This window comes from Rhinoderma darwinii, chromosome 5, assembly GCF_050947455.1.
Source record: "Rhinoderma darwinii isolate aRhiDar2 chromosome 5, aRhiDar2.hap1, whole genome shotgun sequence".
Classification (NCBI taxonomy): domain Eukaryota; kingdom Metazoa; phylum Chordata; class Amphibia; order Anura; family Rhinodermatidae; genus Rhinoderma; species Rhinoderma darwinii.
In genome coordinates this window covers 280174659-280202054 of record NC_134691.1, presented here as the reverse complement: position 1 = coordinate 280202054, position 27396 = coordinate 280174659, and the positions used below count along the sequence as shown (strand labels likewise).

The 27396-nt window shown below is 38.4% G+C and overlaps 1 protein-coding gene across 2 annotated transcripts in view; it reads right to left on the bottom strand.

Annotated features, from left to right (window-relative positions):
- The window catches only part of THRB (thyroid hormone receptor beta), a 311538-nt gene that overhangs the window by 211842 nt on the left and 72300 nt on the right, over nt 1-27396 (bottom strand). Inside the window, exons 1-2 of one of the 2 annotated variants that reach the window (XM_075827199.1) lie at nt 21517-21606; nt 21147-21252 (exon numbers count right to left, since the gene is read on the bottom strand). The gene's annotated coding sequence lies outside the window, so the exon portion shown is untranslated. Of the gene's footprint in view, nt 1-21146; nt 21253-21516; nt 21607-27396 lie in introns of those variants that run through there. The other variant, XM_075827198.1, reaches the window with a different exon arrangement.

Genomic DNA, 27396 nt, shown 5'->3' with positions numbered 1-27396 from the left:
GCATCAATGGGAGAATGGATGGAGCCATGTATCGTCAAATCCTGAGTGACAACCTCCTTCCCTCCACCAGGACATTAAAAATGGCTCGTGGCTGGGTCTTCCAGCACGACAATGACCCGAAACATACAGCCAAGGCAACAAAGGAGTGGCTCAAAAAGAAGCACATTAAGGTCATGGAGTGGCCTAGCCAGTCTCCAGACCTTAATCCCATCGAAAACTTATGGAGGGAGCTGAAGATCCGAGTTGCCAAGCGACGCCTTAATAATTTACAGATGATCTGCAAAGAGGAGTGGGCCAAAATTCCATCTAACATGTGTGCAAACCTCATCATCAACTACAAAAAACGTCTGACTGCTGTGCTTGCCAACAAGGGGTTTGCCACCAAGTATTAAGTCTTGTTTGCCAAAGGGATCAAATACTTATTTCTCTGTGCACAATGCAAATAAATATATATAATTTTGACAATGTGATTTTCTGTTTTTTTTAAATATAATCTATATCTCACTGGTAAAATTAACCTAGCCTAAAAATTCTAGACTGTTCATGTCTTTGACAGTGGGCAAACTTACAAAATCAGCAAGGGATCAAATACTTATTTCCTTCACTGTGTATACACACACTATACTGCAATGTTAGTACACCTTTTAATAATGGGCCTATTACAAAGGGTCATTTTATCTCGTGTGGGTATCAGTTATTACACACCAAAAAGAGAAGATACACAGGTCAAATATTGTACGAAATAATCATGTTTCTTTATTAATATATCCAAATATATAAAAAGTACATAAATAATATATAAATTGGGATACACTACCACAAAGTGGTGCTGCCTTGCTTACACAAAAACTTGAAACACCAGGTATACAGACCAGGAGACACACCACACCCCAAGTCAGTAGCATCACAGATTCCCAGCCAGTGTCCCATGCTGATACATACTTGCGAGGCCTTAAAGAATACCAAACATTTTAGATGACTTTTCAGAGTAAGCCGTCATATGTGTGTACCTGACGAATAACACTATCTCTGGCCATTATATGGCATTTTTTTTAGGGGCTTTCTCCTCTGCAGGTTCTCTCTCTAATTCTCAGTTTTCTCTGAGCTAGTGAGTGGAGCCTAACTGCTATTATGTGTTCTGTTCTCCTATCTTTATCTATCACATGTATAGAAGCAGCAGCATGGAGTAGATGTTACAGAAGTTATGACCAGTGTATCTGTGATTCCAGCACTAGGGTGGGACAGTAAAACTTAACATAAGCTGCAGCATGTCTGTGTCTATCTTTCTCATTCTGCTCCCGCTCCCTCCTCCCCTCTCCATAGACTTTTATGGGTAGTGTGTCAGTGTATGACTTACTCTACTCCTGTTCCATCCTCCTACTACCCTTTCCTTCTACATAGACTTCTATAGGCAGAGTGTCCGTGTCTCTGTCTCTCCCTGCTTCCTCCTCCTGCTCCACCTCCCCTATTCATAGACTTGTATAGGCAGCGTGTCTGTGTCTCTATCTCTTCCTGCTCCCTCCTCCAATAACCATAGACTTGTATAGCATGGCAGTAAAGTGTCACACCCCCACTTCCTGCAGTCCGTATCCTCTGCTCTGTAACTAGAGGCAGATTTGTATTGACAACAGGGGATGGACAGCAGATTAGAAGAAGGGACACCAAGTAGCAGTAGCTTCATACAAAATTTGCATTGATAAAACAACTACATTTTAACAGTAAGTAAGTTGATATATATCAGGTATAATATTAGATTAGCATAAACAGTTTGAAAAGTTAGTGTCCGTTTAAGCTGTGTAACGTCTGCAATCTGACGAGGGCAGACACATTCAGCTTATAGTGTGGTGTCTCTCCTGGTCGGTATACCTGCCGTGTTTACCTTGTTATGTGCTATTTCCTTCTCTGACTCCAGTCTGTGTCATGAGATTTTTTACAGCTACTTCTGAGGGCTTTTTTTTTTTGCACATTATTACATTATTAGTAATATGTTTATATGTACAGGCCATGGAGCAACACATTATGGTATTGTATCCCCATTTATATGTCTATTATGTTCTTTCTATATATTTGGATATATTAATAAAGATGCATGATTATTTCTTAGAATTTCTGTCCTGTGTATTTTCTTATTTCGTTTTGTATCTGTAATGTTAGAGTAGAGGCACGGAATAATATAGTAATTTATACAATCCACTGAGAGCTCCTGAAAATTGAAAGGTATAAATCCATACAGTTGTAAGCAGATGATTTGTCTTAATTCTTTCTCCCACTTCAAAAGCTTTAATTCATCTTTTGCATACGTTGATTTTGTAGATGTCAGGATTCAGGTTTTCATTTTTTTTAAAGTCGATTGTGGTCCAGAAAGCCACAAATTTACATTTGATAATATAAGGTACCTAATTCATGGAGCTGAATCAAAGACTAAAAAAATTAAAACATTTAAATTATTTTGATTGCAAAGAACATTTTTAAAATTAAATAAAAATGTAAATGATGTCAATCATATATTTGAAAAATAATCATACATTTTTTAATGTAAGCAGAAAATAGGAGTTCTTGGGATGACCTGCAAAAAAAATGTAATGGCTAGGAGTTAGTGCTATGGAAATAGCTTAAAGTGAGCAGCATTTTGTTTTCTTAATATAAAAGGGTCCAACATTCTGTGCTGAGTAATTCCATAATATATCTTTAGAGCCATCAGCGCTCCGACAGAATTTTTCTGATACAGACTGCCAAATCCCCTGCATAACTATAGTCAATAACAAAATTTTGTGTGCCTTCAGCCACCGTTAGGTGGAGCTTACTGTATACGATTTATACATTCAACGCAATAATAAAAGCATTTAACTCCTAAACTCCCAGTTGTAGTGGCTGAAAGCAGCCAGTTAACTCTAAGGGCTCATTCAGACGAGCGTGTTCTGCATCTGTGTGCTGTCCGTTGAAATAACGGACAGCACACGGATCCATGCAAGTCAATAGGGCTGTTCAGACATGAGTAATTTTACATGCAGCGAGTGTCCTTTGCGTGAAACTCACTGCATGTCCTATATTGGTCCGTTTTTGCGGGACGCTATCGCTCATTGAAGTCTATAGGTGCGTGGAAAACACAGACAGCACACGGACGACATCGATGTGCTGTCCGTGTTTCACGCATCAGTTGCTAAAGAAATGCAGAGAAAACAAAATAAAAAAACAGGAAGTGTTTGCAGAGGGTAATAGTGGACGTGAAAAACGTATTCCACATACTAAGCACACTGATGCCAAGTGGAACGCACACTAATTGAATACGGACATGAAGTGCACACAAATCGGATACGCTCGTGTGAATGTAACCTTAGGCCCCATGCACACGGACGTATTTTTGCGGGAGAATTGCGTCCCCATTCATTTCAATGGGCCCATACAAACGACCGTGGTTTCCACGGTCTGTGCATTGGCCAGGAGCCAGGACCGCAAAAAGATAGGACATGTCTTATTACGGCCGTATTTTGCGGGCCAGGCTCAAAGAAATTAATGCACGTGGCCATGTGCACGGCCCACGATTTGCGGGCGGCCCGCGGGTGACACTCCATGGCCGTCTGGGCCGCAAATCACGGCCGTGCACGCCACTACGGTCGTGTGCATGAGGCCTTAGACTGTGTGAAGGTAAGCATCAGATTTGAAGCTCTGTATGAGAAAAACAGAGTTTCAACACGTATATAGAGATATGTTAGAACATTAATCAGTACCTTATGTTGGAACTAAAAACAACATAGTGTTAAGGTGAACAGTGATCTAAGCATTTTTATAAGTGAGTTAGACAGTTTTGTTTTGCAGAATACCTCATACACAAATATTAATTTAGTATAATTTAGTGTAGTTAATTTAGTGTAAAAATAAAAATCAAGAAAACTTCAAGGGGTTATAGTGACAGTGAAGTAAGTGCATGGGATTTCCCAAAAGTACATAGAACTCTTAGTTCTGGCAGTGTAGAAGTAATCTAGAGCCATCTCCAATATTTAGCTAACTAAAGGCATACATATGCCAGGAAGCCTGCTACACAGCTGAACACACCTACTAAATCCCAATATAGATACCTGTAGATGCTAAAGACCCCTACAAGCAAACCACTGGTCTACAGCAGAGATGAGTCAATGATTCCAGTTGGTATGCTGCTGTTGCAGGCTTGTTAGCCTCTATGTAAGCAGCCAAGTCAAGGTATTCCTGACTAAGATCTGAAATACTGCATAGTCAAGTTTATCCCTACATGTATATCATGTATGCCCATAGGCGGTGTCTGGCAGTGAATGGGATTGAGCTGCAGTGCCAGACGTGTGATGCTGTTTCAAAAACAAAAAAAAGTCCTTTATTTCTAATCTCACACAATCCTTTTAAGAAAATGTTTTGTATGTAAATAGAAAAACATCTTTGTTTTAGCTGTAGCTGTACCTATTGCTCATTCCTGACGCCATTATGCAGAATCACCATAATATAACATTGGTACCATAAACAGAATTCCAAAAGGAAATCCAACTTTCTGTATAAAACTAGAACAAAAGAAAAATGACGCTTTTGCGTATGGCAAATCACTGCTTTTCCTAAATGGAAGTAGAAAATAGAAATGGGGTTTATAATAGTATTTATAAATAAGCCTTGATGTCAGAGTTGGAGACAGTATTTACTATACAAAAATTATTAAAATACAGTACATTATATTATCAACAGTATGTACATCTCACTCCAAAACAAAATGAATATGGGAATTAATATGGAGTTGGTAAAATCGTTCCTGCTTTCTTCTGGGAAGGCTTTCTCCTACATGTCTAAGGGGATTGACATCAATTCGGTGAGGTGGAGGCTTAATGTTGGGCAATAAGACTAGGCTCACAGTCAATTAATTCTAAGGAATTCACTGCAGACAAGACTCAGTCAAGTTCTTCTACACCAGACTCAGAAAAACAGTTTTTATAGACCTCATTTCGTGCTCAGACGCAATGTCATACTAAAACAAAGAAGAGCCTTATGAACTGGAAACCCACTGAACACTGACACAAATCTGAAATATACTTTATTCAAAAATGTGTTCCTCAGCCAAAATCTAGGGAATCCCCACTGTATGGGACTGTTTTTGTAAACGATCTATGTTCCAAAGCAACTTCAATTTTAGAGTTCTGTTCACTCAAGAAAGTATACTGATGTCATAGACCCACTATTTAGATTTCCCTTCATTGGAACTGAGGGACAAGAGAACAGTTTCTTCTCCATCAGACTTTTTTGGCATCTTCCAAAGACAGATTCCTCCATAAGGATATGATAAATACTAAGAACAAACAGCATATCTAGAGGAGATGAACGGAGCAGGTGAAAGAAAAAACTTTTAAGTCCTCACAACTTTAAGAAATGAGTCCATATACATATTTACTTCACCGCTCAGACGCTCACTGGACATGAGACTCAGCTGGTTCTGTGTGCACATGGGGAAACTGGACAATGTTCTGTGTGTACAATCTTCTGTAGAAGGTATTCTGAGTCCAGTGGTTCTACCTCCAACCACGTGTGCAGAGTGGAAAAAAGGCCCTATTTCAGACTAATAGAAAATTGGGATATTCTGGTATTGCCATGCACTATTTGAAAGCAAAAAGGTACTTTATTATACTAACAATAAGTATGATAAAAATGTGCAAATAAAATATCGAGCAGCACACCAAACAGAAGCCCAACCCTGGGTTTCACCCTATTTTGCCTTCTTCCAGGGCATGTTAGGTGTGTCTTTCGCATGTCTTAAATAGCCATCAATGACAGAATGCATTACAGAGGGCTCTACTACGAGCTATAGACATTACACATTTTTTGCCAAAGCAATAAAAAACTTCAACAATGTACATAAAAACTGCAATTCATGCAGGAAGTGTAAAATATATATATATATATATAAAGGACTCATGATACCTAAAATTACAATATACAGCTTGAAAACAACATATATACAAAAAATGTTCCCCTCCCTATAAATACCATCATCTGAGCATATAGGTTTTATACAGGGACTTAAATTCATTGAGATTTTTTACCATGAGCAAAAATATATAATTACGTTTTTAATTTTTATAGATATATTATATATAGCAGAGAGATCTGTGAATAAAGCAAGGAAACATTTTTAGGGCAGAAAAGCAAAAAACTTTTAAAACTATTAAAAAATAAAAATGTTGTTAGAAAAAGTTCAACCTGGGAGGGTTAGACATGAAGGGAAATACTACTTTTTGGATCAGGACAACAATTACCTATCAGATCCAAAGTGAATATTACTGATGTGATCACAAATTAACCATATTCTTCCAAAAATGAATGTCCCTATTTGGATAATATCACATTTCATAATACTATGTCCCTATCTTTAATAATTTGTGTGGAATTATGTAAGACAATAAATGAAGGTGAAAGTTTGAAATTAAATAGTATATATATATATATATATATATATATATATATATATATATATATATATATTATATTATATTATATAATTTAGGGAAGCATTTTAATTCAAGTCAATATTTAACCCATAAGGTGCTAAAATATTGAAACTAAAAATCCCAAAAACTTCCCTTTTACTGATTTTTTTAAAATTAAACTCATCTTTCCTTCAGTCTGGTGTTACCACCTCAACTACAAAAAAATGTGTACCCTCTGGGTTTTTATTATGTTTTAATGCATAATGTGCCCAGACACTATGATCCATTTTGCCTTTTATTATATTATTAAAATGCTCATACGTAATACTTTCCCCAACACTGGATCTTTTTGGGGTTATGCCAATTCCTTCTAAAAATCTTTTTAATCATATATGAATCTGTCGAATAATTCGGGTTGAAGGTTATATTCAGAGTATTCTCTTTTATCCTACTTTCTACTTGAGCCTCCATTTTTCCTTCATTTTCTACAGCACAAAAAGCATTATCAATTGATCTCCTATCATAGTCCCTTTCAATGAACCTTTATTTCAATATGTGAAACAAAGTCATGTTTCTCTGTGCAATTCCTTTTTATTCTCTTAAATTGCCCCTTAGGGTTATTATCCAGCCACGGTTTATAGTGGCAACTATTATGTTGGCTATAGCTATTTCTATCTGTGGGTTTGAAATAGGTTTTTGTAAATACTTTTGTATTTTTCTAATAAACCTGCAGATCTAGGAAATTGACAGCATCGATATTGCAATCTGAAGCTAATACACTTTCTTTTGAGCCTGAACACCAATTGCTAGGCTTTCTGCGAAAAGCCGATCAGAAATGAAACGGCTCAGTGCTCACCCGAGAGCTTCTGCAGCTTCGTTTTAGCGATCAGTAGGGGTCTCAGTGCAAGGACCCTCACCAATCAAAATTTCTGTCACTATGGAATGTCAGAAGTTTTTTGAAAGTTTAGTTACCCATGAAGACGTTGCCTACATTTTGATGCCTGCATTTTAGAATTGTAGCTTTGCTCTTAAAGTTCAAAGTAATAGCCTCAAATTCTTACACAGCTTCCTAGCATCAAGATTTTGTTAAGAGGCTGCCTAAAAGTACATTTTTGGAGGCGTGAGCGAGGAAAGAATATGACCAAATAAAATAAGTTGTTTGATTTTAATGTAACTCCGTTGAAGGGCATTCCATTTTTAGCAAATAAATGGACTCACTAATGAATTCACCTAAAAAAGGAAAATAAAAGTAAAATATATATTTATTTTATAAATAATAGTAATGCAATCATTATTCAAGCTTAATGGAGTTTTCAGGTTTTTAATAATCAACTTATGCTAAAAATTGAAAAATATCAAACTTTGCAATATACTGACTTTACTGATTTAGCACCACTGATGTGGCTGGCGATTGGCTGCCGTGGGACAACAGAATAGTTGGCAGACCCTCCTCAGAATACAGGGAATTGGGGCAGAATTGGTAAGGTAAGTCTTTTTTAATACAAATAGATAGATTTTTATTTTTTTCGGAAAACCCCTTTAATCTAGTAGTTTAAATATAGTTTGAAAAATGTATAAATGGGCTCAATCTTCAAAGCATCTTAATAAGTAATTTTGCTTGTCAATGTAGATGAATATATTTGTGTAAAAAAAAAAGTCATAATTTTACATTAAAAAACCAATGAATTATATAGCATTTTAGCCCACACTTAAAGCACCAGACTTTTCAGCTGAACTAGAAAGCATTCCGTATTTTTATTCTTATGAACAGAAGTGATAGAACAGTGTGTGGAGGTTAGCTTCCTATTCATGTATGTCTAATTGCAGACAAACATGATTCTTGGCAAGGCTGGGATGGGATAAACCACTGCATTATGTACTTGGCTTCAAATAATTTGGTTTAATATGATACGCTGCAGCCAACATGAGCTTGCTGATTTGTATATATTACTATATTACTTTTTTATTATGTTTATAATGTTCCTTTATGTACTATAAAAGAAACTACTAGTAAAGGTTTTGGAATTTATGTGGCAGAAAGTAATCCACTTTCAATTAAAGGTCCATTGACCTCATCTAAGTTATTAAAAATACAGTTACTGTATGTAATACTGTATAACATGAGCGGCCACCATGTGGCTCGGGGGTCACATGCGGCTCTAGGACCTCTTTCCTGCAGCTCCTGATTCTCCGACCCCATGACAAACAAGTATTCAGAATTCAGTGAGGCAGTCAAGGATTCCTGGCACTGCACTGAATTACCATACTTTGGCTAATAATATACATCACTCATCGATCACTTGTGCCTGATAGACCTCTCCAGTCTCAGACTACAGTTTGGCACAGTTTTAAGGGATAAATACATTCGAGGGACTAACAATTGACTGCTCAAATGTAAGTTCCTGTACTATTTTGCCTAGACTACTGTATAAATATTACAATGTAGAATATTTGCAGGGTGGCCCTACTGTGTATGTTGCATCTGTGTAGTGTTTTCAAAACAATTCAGGAGTCATTGGCATCACTATAAATGTGGGTTCTCAGCGCATAAAATATTGAAATTACAATTAGGACAGGTTTTGGAAGGGTTTGACAAGAGTGGGACTTACATCTGAAATATTGCTGTGGTGCGTACGACTATGGTACCATGACTGAGGCTCCTGAACAGCAGCTAGTCTTATTGTAATGGTTTGTTCACACGGCAACGCAAAATACGTCTGAATTACAGAGCTGTTTTCAGGAGAAAACAGCTCCTGAATTTCAGACATTTTTGCAAATACTCGCGTTTTTCGCTGTTCTTCATTGGAGTCAATGAAAAATGGCTCCAAATACGCCCCAAGAAGTGTCCTGCACTTCTTTGACGCAAGCGTAATTTTACACGCCGTCTTTTGACAGCGACGCATAAAATTACAGCTCGTCTGCACAGAACATCGTAAGACCCATTGCAAGCAATGGGCAGATGTTTGGCGACGTATTGGAGCCATCTTTTCAGGCGTAATTCGAGGCGTAAAACGCCTTCATTACGTCTGAAAATTGGTCGTGTGCACATAACCTTACTCTCAAAAAGCAGTTATCTGTCCACCCCTGCAGAATAAAAATGCATGTGTGCACTGTTGTTCCTGCTTGGGATCCACCTATACAAAACAATGCTCTGTTACTATTACACCATTGTTACCAGTGATATGATCCCATTATGTAATATTTTTGGGTGTCACTACTGTGTGATATACTGCTACTCAAAGAGGTCGAGCCCCAATTAAATTAAAATTTCAAGGAAAAATGTGTGAATGGCAAAAATCTACAGTAAATCCAATAAATGCCAAATTTGAGAGCAACAAGGCACCGCTAACTATTTTTACAGGACTAGTAGACATACATGAAAACCAACAGTAAGGCCCCCTAGTCACGGCTGTAGCCATAATCCCGGTGCGTGATTATGGCTACGGCCGGCCACAGTCACCCGCGTTTGCGGGCCGTGTTACCATTATAAAGTATAGGAGTACAGTCCGTAAAATAAAAAAAGAGGACATGTCCTATTTTTTGTGGAGCTTTTCTATGGCCCGGACACCTTCTCTTAAATATACGGGAAGGTGTCCGTGGGCAACAGAAATGAATGAGTCCGTACTTCGATCAAATTTTTGGCCGTGTGCATGGGGCCTAAGAAATATTATAACATATATACACTGTCTCAGACAGCTCCTACTTTACAAATTTTTCGACAGCTATCAGTCTTGTTGCTCACCCAATTGCATTCCTCACGTTAAGGCTACTCTCACACGAGCGTGTCCGATTTGTGTGCATAAAAAATGGAGCATACAGTTAGGTCCAGAATTATTTCAACAGTGACACAAGTTTTGGCATTTTAGCTGTTTGCCAAAACATATTGAATATACAGTTATATAATCAATATGGGCTTAAAGAGCAGACTCAGCTTTAATTCGAGAGTATTCACATCCTAATTTGAGGAAGGGTTTAGGAATTACAGCTCTTTAATATGTAGCTGCCTCTTTTTCAAAGGACCAAATGTAATTGGAAAATTATCTCTAAGCTATTTAATGGACTGCATGAGCTATTCCATCATTAATCCACCATCAATTAAGCAGTTGAAAGGTCTGGAGTTGATTCTAGGTGTGGCATTTGCATTTGGAAGCTGTTGCTGTGAACCCACAACATGAGGTCAAAGGAGCTCTCAATGCAAGTGAAACAGACCATCATTAGGCTGAGAAAAATGAAGAAATCCATCAGAGAGATAGTACAAATGTTGGGAGTGGCCAAATCAACAGTTTGGTACATTCTTGAAAAAAAAAAAGAGCGCACTGGTGACCTCCTGAACTCCAAAAGGCCTGGACATCCTCGGAAGACAACAGTGGTAGATGACCGCAGAATCCTTTCCATGGTGAAGAAAAACCCCTTCACAACATCTACCCAAGTGAAGAACACTCTCCTGTAAGTAGGTGTATCAGTACCTAAGTCTACCATGAAGAGAAGACTTCATGAGAGCAAACACAGAGGGTTCACCACAAGGTGCAAACCATTAATCCGCCTCAAAAAAAGAATGGCCAGATTAGACTTTGCCAAACAACATCTAAAGAAGCCAGCCCAGTTCTGGAACAGCATTCTTTGGACAGATGAAACTAAGATCAACCTGTACCAGAATGATTAAAGGAAGAAAGTATGGAGAAGACTTGGAACGGCCCATGATCCTAAGCACATCACATACTCTGTAAAAAATTCTGGGGCAGTGAGATGGCATGGGCATGCATGGCTGCCAAAGGCACTGGATCACTAGTGTTTATTGATGATGTGACTGAAGACAGAAGAAGCCGGATGAATTCTGAAGTGTTCAGGGATATACTTTCTGCTCAGATTCAACCAAATGCAGCAAGGTTGATTGGACGTCGCTTCACAATACAGATGGACAATGCCCCAAAACATACTGTGAAAGCAACCCAGGAGTTTTTTTTTAAGGCAAAGAAGTGGAATATTCTGCAATGACCAAGTCAATCACCAGATCTCAACCTGATAGAGCATGCATTTCACTAGCTTAACCCCTTAATGACCAGGCTTTTTTTTTTATTCCGTGGACATAGCCGTATAAGGGCTTGTTTTTTGCGGGACGAGTTGTATTTTGTAATTGTACCATTTTTAGATGCTTGTAATATATCAATTAACTTTTATTAACTTTATTTTAGGAGAGAATTGAAAATAAGCCGCTATTCCAGCATTGATTTTCATGTTATAAATTTATGCCGTTTACTATGCAGCGTAAATAACATGTTAACTTTATTCTATGGGTCGGCACGATTAAGGGGATACCAAATATGTAAAGGTTATATATGTTTTCCTACGTTTGCACAATAAAAACCCTTTAACCCCTTAATGACCGGGCCTGAAAAGACCTTAATTACCAGCTAAATTTTTCTGTTTTTGCCTCTCTGCGTTTCAGCAGCCATAACTTTTTTATTTTTTCATTGACGTGGCTGTATGAGGCCTTGTTTTATGCTGGAGAAATAGTATTTTATTTTTCACACAGTTTGGGGGTAAAAAAATTTTTTTTTTACGGCGTGAATATAGGAAAAAGCGATTCTCGGAATAGTTTTTTTTGTTTATTTTTTATCCCGTTCACGTTTCACACTAAATAACCCGTTAGATTAATTCTTCAGGTTATTACGGTCGTGTAGATACCTAATATGCGTAGGTTTTTTGTTTTTATTTAGTGTAGGGGCAATAAAATGTATTTAATGCAAAATAAAGACTCTTTTTGGCACTTTTTTTATTTATTTATTTGTTTTGTTACTTTTTTTTTTTTTAATCCCATCAAGGGATAACTTTATTTGTAACTTTATTTTTTACTTGTAATGTATTAGCATACTCCTGTACGCTAATACATTACACTGTGTCACTATGACACAGGCTGCTGATCGGGCAGCACATAGTGTGCCCGAACAGCAGGCACACGGAACAGACAGCCCTGGGGTCCTTTGTAGGTCCCAAGGACTGACTGCAGAGGGATTCCCCGGTGTTTGATCGCATCACTGGAATCCCGGTGATGCGATTAAAGAGGGAAATTCCCTTTGATCATGCCGCGGTCACGGACCGCGGTAATCAAAGGGTTACACAGCTGGGGTCCGAATGTTTGCCGACCCCAGCTGTGTTCAGGAGGCTGCTCTAAGATCAGGAGCTGTTAGTAACAGCTCCTGCTTAGAGGATGAGTGCTCACACGAGCGCTCATCAGCCTGATCTGCAGCGACGCCAAAAGACGTCTCTGTAGATTAAGCACCCGCACCGCCTGACGTCAAAAGACAGTGGGCGGTCGGGAAGGTGTTAAGAAAAAAATTACTTGTTTTTGCATCGCCGCATTCCAAGAGCCGTAACGTTTTTATTTTTCCGTCAATGTGGCCGTATGTGGGCTTGATTTTTGCGTGTCAAGGTGTAGTTTTCATTAGTACTATTTTGGGGTACATAGAACTTATAGATGAACTTTTATTTAATTGTTAATGGGAGGAATGGGAGAAAAGAGAGAATTTTGTCGTTGTTTTTTTGCGTTTTTTTTGGACACCATTCATCCGGCGGTTTAATTAATGTGTTCATTTTATTGTTCAAGTCATTACGATCGTGGGGATAGCATATATGTGTATGTGTTATTTGTTTTGAAACTTTTACTAAATAAAACCACTTTTTGGGCAAAAAAAGTAGTTTTATTTTTTTTGACTGTATTTTGACTCCGGCATGGCCTAACAGGCATTTGCTGAAGACAGACCTGGGGGCCTTTGTTGGGCCCCCGGCTGCCATGGAAACCCAACGGCGCCCCGCTCCCTCCCTTTGTCAAACACATTAGATGTCGCTGTCTCTATTGTCAGCGGCATTTAATGGGTTAAGCTGCCGGAATCGGAGCGCGCTTTGATTCCGGCAGTTGCGGCAGGAGCTAGGCTGTGTATAACAGCCCTGCTCCTGCTGCTGATCGCGTGTGTACACTGGCAGTTCCCGCACGATCAGAGGACGGATATATCCGTCCTCCTGCGCGAACTAGAAGCTGCAGAGGACGGCTATAGCCGTCCTTCGGCGTTAAGAGGCTAAGACAAACCTTAAGGCAGAAAGACCCACAAACAGGCAACAACTGAAGACAGCTGCAGTGAAGGCCGGCAGAGCATCACAAAGGAGGAAACCCAGCGTTTGGTGATGTCCATGGGTTCCAGACTTCAGGCAGTCATTGCCTGCAAAGGATTCTCTACAAAGTATTTAAAAAAACATTTTTTTATTTATGGTAATGTTAATTTATCCAATTACTTTTGAGCCCCTGAAATGAAGCGGCCGTGTAGAAAAATGGTTGCAATTCCTAAACATTTCACAAGATATTTTTGTTCAACCCCTTTAATTAAACCTGAATGTCTACACTTCAATTGCATCTGAGTTGTTTAATTTCAAATCCGATGAAGATTGTGTCACTGTCCAAATAATTCTGGACCTAACTGTATTTCCTTAATTTCATGTCCGTGTGCCATCAGTCTGCGTTGCGTATGCATCAGTATGCTTTGCGTGTGGCATCCGTTTTTCACGTCTATGCAAGCACTTTTTTTTTATTTCTCTGCATTTCTAAGCAACTGATGCGTGAAACACGGACAGCACACGGATGTCGCCTGTGTACTGTTTGTGTTTTTCACAAACACATATATTTCAATGGGCGACCACATCCGCAAAAACGCAGCAATATAGCACATGCAGTGAGTTTCACGCAACGGACACTCGTTGCATGAAAACTCACGCATGTCTGAATAGCCCCATTGAAATGCATGGGTCCGTGTGCTGTCAGTTATTTCAACGGACGAGGAACAAGCTCGTCGGAATGAGCCGTAAGACCTTTTATATGCTGGCCCTTTGAGCATTTCTTGCTTAAAGAGGCTCTGTCACCAGATTATAAGTGCCCTATCTCCTACATGATCCGATCGACGCTGGAATGTAGATAACAGTGGTTTTTATTTTGAAAAACGATCATTTTTGAGCAAGTTGTGAGCAATTTTAGATTTATGCTAATTCGTTTCTTAATAGACAACTGGGCATTTTTACTTTTTACCAACTGGGCGTTGTGAAGCAAGGTGTATGAGGCTGACCAATCAGTGACCAACCAATGACCAATCAGCATCATACACTTCTCACTGTTCCAGCCCAGCATGATTCACAGCACAGTGTGACTGTGCAGTGAAAGAAGCCGGGCTGGAACAATGAGAAGTGTATGATGCTGATTGGTCACTGATTGGCCAGCGTCATACCCTCCTCTGTACAACGCCCAGTTGGTAAAAAGTAAAAACACGCCCAGTTGTCTATTAAGAAACTAATTAGCATAAATCTAAAATTGCTCATAACTTGCTAAAAAAATGATCATTTTTCTAAATAAAAACCACTGTTGTCAGATTATGCACTTATAATCTGGAGACAGAGCCTCTTTAAGATGGCAAACTCTGTCAGCTGCGACCCAACTCGAGCAGCAACGGCATGTTATCATGATGAAGGGACGTCACAGCTCTCCTCTGCTAGCGATGAGCGGTTTTAGCCATAGATTCAAGACAGGGCGCATGACGTTACCCTCCCAGGTCCTTAAATGGGAATCGCTGTAATCTTCGGGGCTTGGTTATCAGCCTCCGTGGTGAGTTTCTTGGCTATTGTCCTGTTTGCACTTTGATTTAGTTAACCCTTTAGTTGACCGAGCCTGCCTAATTATGCTTGACCTTACGCTTGCATGTTCCGACCCCTGGACCAAACTACTTACTCTGTCTTCTGATACTGATTTGGAACTGACGTCTAACAGCCTGTTGTCGACCAGGATCTACCCATCTATTGGGGACTATCCTGGGGAATGCGACCTGGGTATCCAACCGGTAAAGTTCATATCTGCTTGAACAGAGGATACCTTAGACTCCATATCCCATATTAGTCTACCTCCAACCCAATGAAAGTTTCCCTGAACTGCTCTCTGTCTCGCTGAGAAGTTTCCTACAAGTAAGTTTTGGTCTTGCTGTGCTACTCTGAGCCACAGTCGGAGAGCCTGCCGTCCTGCACACCTGCTACCAGCTAGCCCTGAACTGGCCTCTAGGTTTGCTCTTTGCCTGTAATCAGTAGACAGCGTAACAAGCTCTATGCTGGGCTGGGAAACGATTATGGACAGCAGCTCCTGCTCTGTAACATGTTGTTCTAAACTAAGAAGTGAAGTCATAACTTTGCCACAAATTTGATATAATTTATTTAAATATTATTTGTTAATATTATTTAGATTAATTGATTAATTGTTGTCCACCTGGCAAATGCACCACAAAGTCCTGAAAGTTTGCTGTTTATTATAATTCTGTTAACTGTAACATTTTTACAATCAAAGCAATGAAGCACATGCATAAAAAGTCTCTGTGCCAACAGGTTTTTGTTGTTACAAGTAGTGAAAATTCTACTAGATGTGCCAAATTGTCAAAAATTGTTACATGAAGTCTAAAATGTTACACAAATGAAGCAAAATAAAATGTTGCATTTAATGCTATTTCTCAGGCATAGGCTGAGGTCCAACAGGTGCTTTTTTTACCATCGAAATTGTACTCCATTTACAAATACAGATTTACACGAAAATTATTGTTTTTTGTACATGTGCCCCATTAGAATTTTGTTTACTTGTTAGAATTGATAAGAAAAGGTTGTTCCTTTTATAGGAGTTTCTGAGATTTAAAAAAAGAACTGCCTTTTTCCCCCCAGAAACATCACCACTCTTGTCCAGAGTCTTGGCTTAGCCCCTTTCACAGTCCATAGACAATGGTTGTGCTGTTTCTGGGGAAAAAATTAATTAAAAGCAGTTCTTTTCTTCAGATCTGAGAGAAATCATGTAAAGTTTGCAACAAAAGACATACAGCAACAGACCAATGATTGTATTGAATTTATCATTCGGAGAGGGACTAGAAGTATAAAATCACAGTAAATAGAGTAAAAAAAACATTATAAACAAGACTTAGGCCCCATGCACACGACCGTAAAAAACCTCCGTTTTTGCAGACGACAAAAACGGACCCATTCACTTTCATTGAACGCGGACACCTTTCCGTAGCGCTACGGAAGGGTGTCCGTGCCATGGAAATGTTCCAAAAATTATGGAACATGTCCGTTCTTTTGCATTTTGTATGGGAGCACGGCCCGAAAATGCGGCTGTCAGTCGGCGGCCGGCCGTGCCCACTATTGCGGGCCGTGATTGCGGGCACGGTCGTGTGCATGGGGCCTTAAACTTAAGAATTAAAAAAAGTAAATTGTTTGTTGTATTGAAACTTATACTATTTTGCTGATTGTCGATTTATCCTGTGTTGCTATTTTAATGTAGTGAGGTTAAATATTAACCTGAAGCTAATAAGAAGGATAACAAAGGTCATTAAAGTGACAACGCAAACTGGTCATTCATGACTTGACTTGTGCAATAAAATAATATCCAGAGTGGACAGATTTAGTCTTAGGGTATGTTCACACGCTGTGTTTTCAGGCGTTTTTTGGACGTAAACGCCTCGAAAAAAGCCTGAAAAAATATGGAAGCTGAATGCCTCCAAACATCTGCCCATTGATTTGAATGGTAAAAACTGTGTTTGGTTCAGATGGGGTGTTTTTTTAAACACCCCATAAAAAGAAGTACATGTCACTTCTTGAACCGTTATTGGAGCCATTTTTCATTGTGTCAATAGAAAAACAGCTAAAAAAAACACATAAAAAAACGTTTGCCTTGAAAACAGCACCATATTTTACTTTGCCGTGTGAACATAGCCTAAGGCTACACCTAGACTTTTTATCGCTCACTACAAAAATCACTCTAAAATCGCTGTCCATAGGAATGGTGTGTGTAGTTTGAAAACCTCTTTGAGTGGCTAGTGATTTCCCAGATACACACTGGGATTTGTGAGCTAATAAAGTACTTCATAAACTAACAAGAAAATCTCTTGGAAATCTCTTGAAAATTGCTTGTTAAGTTTTGATTACGCTACAGAAAAAGTCTTACTACAAAAATTCGGTGTCTAGCCCCAGCCTTAGAGATTTAATCTAATGAAAAGCCACTATACAGCCCCTCGGATTAGGGGCACTTGGTTCAATAGAAAGGTAAATTGCTTCTGTAGATACCGTATGGGTCCTGTAAAGCATGTAATTCGATTAAGGTGGGGAAAACATTAAAGAATCTTAGCAACAGTTGAACAATTTCTAATTAGTGACTTTATCAACTATAAATCCTGCAGGATTATCTACATGCCTACTTGCCCTTGTCCAGTGGACTAAGTAGGTAAAACTTCAAGAAAATTCAAACACAGAATTAAAGATTATGTCAGGGACATTTTGAGGAAGGAAGATACACCCAAATCCTGACATATGAGACAAGTGCATGGAGGGGACACAAAACCTGTTATGATTTAAAGGTATAGAAATTGCACAAGCATCACCTAGGGAAGGTGACAAGAGAATTCTCTAAAGAGAGGTTAAGTGGATATACCGTTTAGGATCTATTTTACCTCAAGGTCTTAATGAGAAGTTGACTTATACGTGTTTTTTTATGATTCCTGGTAGGGCTGGGCGATTATGATCAAAATCACGATTAATTGAGCATGTAACCTCGATTACGATTATTTCTTTTTTAGGGCACACCCCTTTTTGCATGCCACACCCCTATTTGCATGTCACGCCATTGAATTAATATAGCTCCCCTGAGCCTGCTGTATACTAATGTATATAATATGCACCCTGACACTGCCCCCACACAGTATAATGCCCCACTGCTGTCCCCACATAGTTTAATGCTCCACAGCTGCCCCATGCGGTATTATGGCACCATAGCTGCTCCCACACAATATAATGGCCCCATAGCTGCCAGAGCACCATGTTATGGTCCATAGCTGTCCCCATGCAGTATAATGCCACACAGTGGCCACCGACACAGTATAATGCCATCATAGCTGCCCACAGACAGCCCCAATGGTGCCTAATGAAAAATTAAAATACATACCTAACCCCATTCCAACGAGTGGAGAAAATCCCTCCTCTGGTCTGTGTGGCTTGGCGCATGGCTCGGCACAAACAGGTGTGAGGCAGCGACGTCATCTGTCTGCGCCGAGCCATGAGTGACTGGCTCTACATTATAAATGGTAGAGCGGGGAACGGACGGCTCGCTGCTCTACCATAGGATTCAACTGTATCTACAAAAACTAAATGCGAAAAAATTGCACATCTGTTATCTGCGCCGAATTTCGGTTTCGTTTTTTTTTATTACTTGCCCACCCCTAATTCCTGGTCTGCATTCCAATAACAGTAACTGAAAGCAAAACTTTATTTTTAATAAAGCTAACCCTCATACACAGGAGGATGTCTAAAAAATTAGAGAGACAAATCTCCATCAATAGAAATAGTTGTCCACAGAGCTGTCTAAATTAGACTAGGTTCACGCCATGATTGAGCTCTAAGTTCTGTGTATACTTCGGGGATTTTCTTTCTCCAACATATCTTTTTTGGTTACATTTTGCCAAAATGCATCGGTATGGTTTTGTTTCAACTGTTGCATACTTCTGGAGCATGCATTCGACAGAAAATGTCCAATGTGCGCACGGAACGTAATGCCTGAACTCAGTGTGAACCTAGCCTAAACCACTAAACTAAGATTAGGATTTTCCTGACTTTTTTGTTGCTGAAAAGTTGCCACAAATTCATGCTAGGGCTACACGGCCACAAGTCACGGTAAAACAAGGACCCATGTTTCTGCAACTCATAGACAATGTCGGTTCACCATCTAGCCCTAGTCTCGATCTTCAAGGACGCCATGTACAATTAATTGAAATTAAGATATAAGGAATATTTGCTTGTTGTTGGTGAACAAAGACATAATACAAGAGGTGAGAAATAACAACAACTTCTAGATTTTATCAATTGATTAGTAGTGGAGGACATATAACTTTTGGCCCAGAAAAAAGTGTTCTATAGTTTTGAGGGCTGAATATCCATGTTTTTATATTTACATAAATTTAAATATAATAATTTAATGATAGGTACCGTATTTTTCGGACTATAAGACGCAGTTTTTAGCAAGAATAAATCTTGCTAAAAAGTCCCTGCGTCTTATAGTCGGCAGTCAGGGGACTCGGCAGTGCCGGGCCCCCTGACCGCTCCTTACTTAACACCCTTCCTGACCCGTGATGTGCCGGCATATCATGGAGCGGGGAGGGGATGATGTATGGAGCGGGCTCACGCGCTGAGCCTGCTCCATACACTGCAGGTGTCAGCTTCTGACACACTCCACTAACAGCTAGGAACAGTGATGGCGCTCTTCCTGGCCGTTTAACTAGTTAAATGCCGCGTTCAATAGCGACCACGGCATTTATAGTGGTTTTCCCATGAAGCACATTTATGACATATCCACAGGACCAAGAGGTCTCTCTGCCACATAAGAGGACACCAGTATTATAAATGGCACATGGTAAAGTCAAGGGCCCTATTACAGATTTAGCATTTGAACCCAGGGTGCTTCTGGTCATGTCCTAGAGTTTTATTTTCCTCAAAGATTTTAATCTGACTATACAACTAGAAAAAGGCAAGAATGCAAAACCAGCTGCCAAGAAATTATGGAAAATCCAGGATTAGATACTGGGTCAAGTGTACTAATACTGTGTAAATTGTAGACAGTGTTAACTTAGACAAGGCAGTCAGAAGATGTGCCAAATTTGTTAAAGCGGTGCACGCTGTATGATAAGTTTGGCGCATCTTGCAAAACAGGTTAGACATTCTTCTCTTCCTTAAGCCTTGGTTGGCATAGTTTCCGCCAGTTTTTTGCGCCAAAATTTCTGTCCAATTTTAAGGCTTGCCCCCTTTCTGTTAGACCACACCCTTTCCCACTATACCTTGCCCCCTTGTTGAGGGCAGCACATAAAGTGTCTAAAACAGTTAATGAATGTTGCACACAGCATGTACGGCACAACTTTGGCTCAATTTGAACCAAAATTCTAGCGCATTTTAAAATAGTAAATCTGTCCCAGGGTGTACTATTAGAGAGGAGCAGCTCAATTCCAAATATTGGAATAATTAAAGTAATCGGAACCAGCTTATGTCCATCTTGGTTTTGGATTTCTACATTATAATAAAAAATTATTTTGTTACTTTTTTAACACCTCCCTATGCATTTTAAAACGTGCATTATAGATACAGTATACTTCAATAAAAAAATATTCTCAAGCAAACATTAAATTCAGTTCACAGATAGCAAATTTTACACTGAAACAGAACACCAGTACACAAGAAAATTTCTTCTTTTACAAAACGCAATTTCTTCTTTATATTACCCAGTATAGCAATTATCACATCTATTATTCAAACAGTCTAACCTATACCACTGGCCTTTTAGTATGTCCAAAGAAATGGCACAACTCAAATGCAACCTAGAGAGAACATTCAATTTTCATGCGGAAAGTATATTTGTCTAAATCAAAGACACAAATGCTAACAGTTTCTGTTTCCAAAAATGAGGCTCTGGGCAACAAGCAAAATATGCCCCCGCCTTGTAAATTTTTTGATAGTTTAAAATAACGTAATATTGCCATATTGGGACTAGCTAATACTAACATATACCACTAAAACCGGCCCCTGCTTACTAAAGTACTTTCTTACCATTCTTAGATTTATTAAGTACATTAGTACTTTTTCCATGCAAATTTCTTTTAAATGAACACTTACTAGGCATTCATGGCCATAATCCTCAAAAAAAAAAAAAAAAGCTTCTACCACCAGAGTAGTCTTTAGCCTTGTTATGCTGGAGGAACTGCAAAAAGCTTCTTGGGTTCTAAAATGGAAAAAACGAGATAAAGAATTTTAGTTACAAACTTGAAATATTTCAGAAATATATAATTCTAACAGATAATTTATTTTTTAATTTGGTGGGCTATTTGACTTTTCTCTTAAAGAGAATTTCCATCAATTAGAGTGTAAGTCCTCATGGTCAGGATCCTCCCTCCTTCTGTCACTTCTCAGTCTGTCACTCAGCAGGCTCCTGTTTATTATACTTGCTTGTTTATAGCATTTATTCATTATATGTATTTAAACCCACCTGTATTTCAGCATCCTGGAAGTTATTGGCGCTGTGAAATATTAAATTAAAAAATAAACAAACATTTCACTTTGTGTTTTTTATAAAATTTTCTAGTCTAAACTAGTTTTCATTAAGAATTCAGCCCATGACCTCACAATGCGGGGACCATGGCAGTGTTTGTTTACCTAAGGACTTCCATATAGCAGCCTCTTATGGACCCACTGAGTACAACCAATGCATGAATGCAGCACATCCAGAAAACATATACATATAAAATATTAACAACAATAATATACATCCACAAAATCTAAGTTCAAAAATAGATTTTTTTTTTTAAATATCAACAGAATATTTAAGAACTTGAATGAATACAAATTATTAAACCTCTACTATCACTTTGAATAGTAGGCTGAAAGCTTTTGGATGTAAGATTAGGTGTAATTAAAGTTACAGACATTTTTAAAATGTGCTTTTTGGACAATTAAAAAGCATAATATTAGCTCGCATTCAGCTTTTTTCCCCCTGAAAATTTGACTGTAAATCTGCAGCAAAATCTGCATGTGTTACAGGATTTTAAAGTGTATTTTCTATCACATTTCACCTTTGGCAGATTACAGCCAGTCTGTGTTCTGTGAATATAGTAAAAAGAATCTGTTGTGATGCCCATCCACATATAGTCCCTGTGAGCAGTCTGCAATATGGCAGCCAGAGAAATTTGACTCCATCCTCTCTCCTAGGCTGAATGGTAAGAGATTCTCCTACTTATAAAGGGAACCATTCTGATATTAACCCTCTCAGGACCAAGGGTCATCGATACCTCAATGACCAGCCACACTTTTTCAAATCTGACATGTGTCATTTTATGTGGTAATAACTCTGGAATGCTTTTGCCTATCCAAGCGATTCAGAGACTGTTTTCTCGTGACATATTGTACTTTATGTTAGTGGAAAAATGTGGTCAATAAATTCATGCTTATTTGTGAAAAACACCAAAATGTAAAGAAAATTAGCAAAAATTATAATTGTTCTAATTTTAAATGTAATCTACTTGTAAAACAGATAGTAATACCACACCAAATTGTTGCTAATTAACATCCCCCATATGTCTACTTTATATTTGCATTGTTTTTTTGAAAAAAAAAATATTTTTATTTTTCTAGAACGTTACAAGGCTTAGAACTTTAGCAGCAATTTCTCACATTTTCAAGAAAGTGTCAAAATGCTATTTTGTCAAAGACCAGTTCAGTTTTGAAGTAGCTTTGAGGGCCTTATGTACTAGATAGACCCCGTAAATCACCCCATTTTAAAAACTGCACCCCTCAAAGTATTCAAAACAGCATTCAGAAAGTTTATTAACCCTTTAGGCGTTTCACAGGAGTTAAAGCAAAGTAAAGGTGAAATTTACAAATTTTTTTTTTTTTGCCGAAATACATATGTAATAAAAATTTTCTGTAACACAGAAGGTTTCACCCAAGAAATGCAACTCAATATTTATTGCCCAGATTCTGCAGTTTTTAGAAATATCCGACATGTGGCTCTAGTGTACTAATGGACTGAAACACCGGCCTCACAAGCAAAAGAGCACCTAGAGGATTTCTGGGTCTCCTTTTTTTAGAATATATTTAAGGCACCATGTCAGGTTTGAAGAGGTCTTGTGGTGCCAAAACAGTGAAATCTCCCCAAAAGTAGTTTTGGAAACTACACACCTCAAGGAATTTATCAAGGGGTATAGTTAGCATCTTGACCCGACAGGTCTTTTGCTTTATTTATTGGAATATGCCTGTGAAAATTAAAATCTTTTTATCTGAAAAAAAATAAAAAAATGTAATTTTTACAAGGAATAAATAATAAAAAGCACCCCAAAACTTGTAAAGCTATTTCTCACGATTACGGCAATACCCCATATGTGGTAATAAACTGCTGTTTGGACCCACGGCAGAGCTCAGAAGGGAAGGAGCGCCATTTGGCTTTTGGAGCGCAGATTTTTCTTGGTAATAGTTCTGTTTGGGGTTTTGCTGGTATGTCAGTTTATAATATGGGGGTACATGTAAGCTGTGCGGAGTACATCAGGGCATAATAAGAGGGTATAATCATGCGGTAAATAAAAAATAATTCATAGATGTGTGGCTGGTGTCGCACTGATAAATGGTGCCCAATCTTATCCGCTTTTGGACACTCTGCACAATTTCTGTCGCTATATTCTGAGCGGCAGAACTTTTTTACATTTTTTTCTCCACCGGAGCCGTGCGAGGGATTATTTGTTTCGTTACAATCTGTAGTTCATTGGTACCATTTTAGGGTACATGTGATTTTTTGATCACTTTTTATTCGATTTTTTTGGCAAGCAAAGTGACACCCATACATTTTGACAATCTTTTTTGTCCTTTTTTTTACAGTAATTACTGTGCGCTGTAAATGACATTTTACTTTATTCTGCAGGTCGGTACGATTACGGTGATACCATATGTATATAGTTTTTTTTAATGTTTTGTGGCGTTTGCGCAATAAAATCACTTTTCTATAAAATTATTTATTTTCTGTGTCACCATATTCTGAGAGCCATAATTTTTTTATTTTTCAGTCAAAAAAGCTGTGTAAGGGCTTGTTTTTTGCGGGACGGGTTGTAGTTTTTATTGGTATTATTTTGGGGTACAAGCAAATTTTTGATCACTTTTTATTCTATATTTTGGGAGGGGTGATGACCAAAAAAATAGTGATGCTAGTATTGTTTTTTAATAATTTTTTGTGGTGTTCACCGTGCAGGAAAAATAATATTATAGTTTTATAGTTGGGGTTGTTACGAACGCGGTGATACCAAATATGTGTACTTTTTTAAAGTTTTATTTTTTTTCCTATAATAAAAGACTTATAGGAAAAAAAGCATTTTAATGTTTTTGTAACTTATAACTTGTTTTTACACTTTTATTACTTTTTTTTTTAACTTGTTTTACTTGAAGACCTGCAGCACTGATGGCTGCTATAATACATTACACTACCTAGGTAGTGTAACGTGTTATAAACTGTCAGTGTGATGTTGACAGTCACACTGACATACAACCAGCTGGTCCTCATAGGCTTCCGTGAATGGCAGACCAGAGGCTGTTGTATGGCCTCCATTTTTGCCATGCAACCGATGGAAGCACCCGCAATTGGACCTCGGGAAAGTTTGTTGTAGCAACAAACTTTCCAGTTTGTTGCTACAACAAACTTTCCCTGCGATCACATGATTGGGACCTGAACCAATCAGGTCCCGGTCATGTCTCCGGGACCAGAGGCAGGGGTTGACAGCGCGATCCGGGTGTCAGCACTACTCTGAGACACCCGGATCGCGCTTTTAACACCCACTGTGAATTCACGTCGGCGCTGCACAGAGACCAGCAAGCGCCGACGTTCATTTACTGTGGGCGGTCAGGAAGCGGTTAATACCGGTGATCATATTCTCTGTCAGAGAACAGGTTGCTGGGGAGCCGCAGACACTGACACAGCCGGCGTCCGAGTGCTTTCCACAGCGCTATGCCGGCTGGAACAGAGATCTGTACATACACGTCCTGGCAGCACGGGGTATGTGCAAAAAGGACGTCTATGTACAGATTGTCGGCATGAAAGGGTTAATAATAAGACTTTACTTTTATTGAAGTGTAATTCAAAAAATTTACATTTTTGGAAGCAAATAATGCTCCAAAAAACAAAAAATTCTGTTCTCAAACTAAATGTGTTGTGGAAATTTTCTACATTGGACCTCTTGTCCATGTGAAGTTTTCCAGAGGCACTTGTATTTGTGATACTTGATCAGAAAAAACAGTTTTTCTATGTCTTTGTATTTTTTTAAAACGTTATTACTACCGCCTTAGTAATGGCTGCTGGCTGATTGACATTGTCCAATAATAAGACAGGGCTTAATATTAGCCGGTGTAGAGGCTAACACTAACCCCCATTATTACCCTGGTACCCACCTCCACCATGGGAGCCGGGAAGAGCCGAGTGTGATCCAGTACCTGACCATCTGTAGTGAGGGCCAGGTACTGAGGCAGCCGCAGGCTGGTATTATTAGGCTGGGAAAGCCCAAAAACTGTGACCCTTCCCACCCTGGTAATGCTAGGCTGCTGCTGCTGTGTTGTATCTGGCTAGTTATGAAAAATGTGGGGGACGGCACAATGTTTTTTTCCATTTACATATATAATACATATATAAAATACTTTCAAAGGTTTACATAGCCTTTAAGAAATGAATAATAAAAATATTGTAAGTGATATATCTGAATTAATAAACGCCTCTGTACTTGTCTGACCTAACATAACATTTATAGATGTGGGTAACATTGGGAGATGTAATAAACCTCCAATTAACAAATTCATTTGCAGAATTCTCTCTGCAGCTTGGATATTTTTTTAAATAATAGTGTATTTTCCCTATGTGCATTCCATTAGCTAAATTAATTTTTCTTGGTCTTTCTAAAATGTGTAATAAAAAAAAAGCTAATTATATTCCGAACCTGGCATGGGTCCTGCCAGGGTTTTGAATATGGGACATATCAAATGAGGCCACAGAAAAAATTCCATTGAATTATAGCATGTTGCATTTTCCATGAATAGCAATACTGAAACTGGAGGGAATTGAAGGTATTTTAATAAGCAACCTCAGGTGTCTTATCAAGAGCCACAGGTTTTACAAATACACTATAACTTCTGTGCGTCATTCTTGCTATATTAACAGCATATATGTCACTAGGAAGGGAATATGTTTACCATGTAGATTTTATATCACTGTTTGTGTTAGTTGAGAATTGTGCAAGCTGTGACCTGACAGTTTAATCTACACACTGAATGTGAAAAACAGATGGAATTAAATAGACTATGATAAGGAATGCTAGTAAACCTGTTGATACAGTAAAAAAAGAAAAAAAAAAAGCGTACAAAATGTGTCCTAAGAAAAAGTTCAAGTTACAGTGTGGCAATATATCTGGTATGTGTCTGTAGAAATACGCAGGAAAGACTGAGTGCTATCACCTTTCCCTGCCACTGATACTTTGACTGAAAAACAGGGAGTGGCACAGTCTGTAAAATAATGTAAAAAGAATGTATAAATCTACACACTGAACAAAGGCATTTTTGTTCTTAAAGTAAATGTCCAAATTTCAACACTAGGTAGCTAATATTTTGTGTTAATATTTGAAATATATCTTTAAAGGGGTCGAAGGGGTATAGACCTATAGACATGGAGCGTAACTCCTATTTTTCTAATAAGGCTCCAAGTCCTGTGCATAAACATGTAATAGTTCAATTATAACATTCTGCCTCAGCCACCGCTATGGAGAGCTTACTGACCTCTAGCATACTGTTTATACATTCACCATAATAATAAAACAGTATAATGGAAGCTCCCTCTAGTGGTGGCTGCAGGAAGCCAGAATTTTTTTATTTAACCCTTTGTACATGAAAAGTGTTTGGAGCTCTGCGTTAGCTCAAACATTTACTTTAAAGCTCTAAAATGAGATAGTGACACTAAAGGCTGTAACTGGTCAAGGGAAAGTACAATGGATGATTTATGCCCTTACAGGAGTTCTTATTTTTGTGGCTCTTGCTTGCCAGCATTGTTATTATTGTATTTATTTTATCCAGATATGATATGTTACAATCTGAAAACAAGCAAAAAAAAAGCAACAATCATCCGTATGTCATGGGGACCATGCAGAAAGTGAATAATTCATAGTTCAGACCTACTCTTCTGTGCATGGGTTTAGCCAAATTTACTGCTAATTACATGAAAAGAACATTTTTTTAATTTTTTTAAATTTATTTTAATAATCCAGTATTACCAAATTCTTGTGCAAAATGTTCTATGTAAACACATCGTGACAGGTAGATCTAATTTTGTACTTGAGAATAAATGACATACACA